The sequence below is a fragment of the Nannospalax galili genome, unplaced genomic scaffold (assembly GCF_000622305.1).
Source record: "Nannospalax galili isolate Female #2095 unplaced genomic scaffold, S.galili_v1.0 scaffold329, whole genome shotgun sequence".
Taxonomy (NCBI): Eukaryota; Metazoa; Chordata; class Mammalia; order Rodentia; family Spalacidae; genus Nannospalax; species Nannospalax galili.
Window position 1 is genome coordinate 1,986,437 of NW_008360321.1, and position 2,359 is coordinate 1,988,795.

Sequence of the window (2,359 nt, forward strand, 5' to 3'; positions counted from 1 at the left end):
CCTCCTAGGTTGATTATTCCCAGGGACTATGAGCATCTCGCAAAATGTCCTGTAATGGTGGTGGGTCATCTGACCTCTTGATCAAGGAGGCCAAGGAGACCCCACCAGATGGACTTGAACCAGTGTCCAGTCTATAAAGAGGAGGGTCAACACGGAGGAATCATTTCCTCCATGCTTCCAAGAGAAGCCAACAATGGTCGAGCAGGACCTTTGACTTATCTTCACATAGATGGAACTGATAAAAGGAAGGAGCCAGGGACTCCTCCCAAGTCCATGAGACCCCTGAGGAACAGATCCTCAAACGACCTCAAGAGTAAAAACAAATCAGTTTATCGGGTCCAATTGCATGTCCTTAAACACCCAAAAGGGAAGTATAACCAAAGATTAAACGGGCCAATATAATTTCATAAGAGGATACATATATAACTCTAAGCTACTTGACAAACAGCAAAGCCAGACAGGCAATATCTCCAGTCGAGTTGTTGGACAGGATGGATAAAGGATCTTGCACACAGTTCCAAGATACTACTGGAAAAATGAACAGCAGACCCCATTCTATCCAAAGGAATATTTACAATAGATTGCCATAGATGAGGAACAGCTGATCCTCCTGGATCATGGACCTCTGGCTGACTAGATTTATCAGAAGGGCAGATGGGGGGAATGGATGGGGGTACTGACAGCACAGTGGACAGTGGCAGGGATGGCAGAGTATGGAGGCTCTAGTGGGAGAGGAAGTCTGTCTATCTGACGAGTTTGTATTCATGCTCAGATGCTGAGGAGCTCAGAAGGTGGGTGACTGTGACCAGTGATAGTCATGTATATAGAGATTAGAAATGTATGTGAAAACGTCTCAATGTCAATTGCCTTGGAATGAATTTTTCTGTATGAAACTGTGTGTTTTGACAACGAAGTGCAGATCTTTTTTAAACATTGGAACCTCATTTAATTTTATGTCTTATAGAGTTTATAAGGAGTTAAAGATTATATAAGCGTAATAATTCATCTGTAAACCTAGAAATGTACAGCCAATTTTGAAAGAGATGTACCCTAGCTCAGAAAAATGTTATTGAATAGGTTAATGCTGTTGTAATGAAATGCTTCTTCTAATTGAAAAAAAAAAAGATTTTATTGAAAAAAAATGTAGGAAACAACATATCTTAAAATGAAGTGGAGATTTTCTTTAAAGGGTTAAAACTCATCCAATTTTATGTCCTACAGGGCTTTTACTGAGTTCATTATTGTATGACTGTATTAATTCAACTGTGAACCTAAAAATTTACAGCCACCTTTGAAAGAGATGTATCCTTGCTCTGGAATGTGTTACTGAATATGTTAAAGCTGTAATGAAATGCTTCTAAAAAAAAAAACTTGAAAATAAAATTTGAAAATGAAAAAAAAAACATAAATTACCCAGTTTTGATTTATAATAGCATAAAACTTAACCGTTTAACAGGGAACTGCTAATTCAAAATACATTCATAAGAAAAAAATGTTATTTTGTTTTAAGACGGGTTCTCATGTAGCCCATGTTGCCTTCAAACTCCATGTTCCTGAGTTTACTTCCCACATGCTGGGATGACAGGCATACACCACCATGTCTAGCTGAGGAAAGGTCAACCATCACAATTTTTCAAAGAACATATAAGGAACAAGGTAGATACCATGCTCATCTAAACAGGTAATTTCGTATCACTGCAGCTAAGACATCTTGTTCAGTGGGTAAAGAAGACCTGCTTTATGTGTATGCACTGTAATAAAAAATACTAATTATGATTTTACAGAATTGTAATTTGAATAGTGCCAAGTGTTCTCTCCTTTCTTCATAAGGGAAAAAGAAATTTCTTTCAAATTCACTTGAATCCTGGACAAAATGATCATTTTTCCCCCTGGATAATTCTGTAGCCTTCCAGATTCAGATAAAAGGGATGGTTAAGCCTTTCAGAGAGGATGTTCCAGCTCTCATGATCTCATCTACCAGGAGAATGTTGCTGGCAATCACAGTGCAGGAGTGAAGAAGCTGTTTCTTCCCACAATAGCTATCTCACACCTATTGCTGTTACCATTGGCTCACCTGTGTTCAAATCCACACTGACAAGCTGACCCAATTCTGAATTTTCAGCTTGAGCTTTAACTAATGTTTCCTGAAGGTCAGAACCAGGGTTCTGGGCAAGAACCTTGGGAATAATGAACAAGGTATCTGCAAGTGCCTGGACTCCAAGCTGAGCCCTGCTCTTCACACAGGGCTTGCATTTAATCAGGGCTTCTGCCATGGCCACTTCTAATGGCACCAGCACCCAGGACAACACAATCATCATCAACAGTATTTTACATATATATATATATATATATATATGTA

General features: G+C 38.8%; 1 pseudogene; it reads right to left on the reverse strand.

The window, feature by feature from the left end:
• Window positions 1-1,915: 1,915 nt before the first annotated feature.
• The window catches only part of LOC103727385, a 1,285-nt pseudogene continuing 841 nt past the window's right edge, over window positions 1,916-2,359 (reverse strand).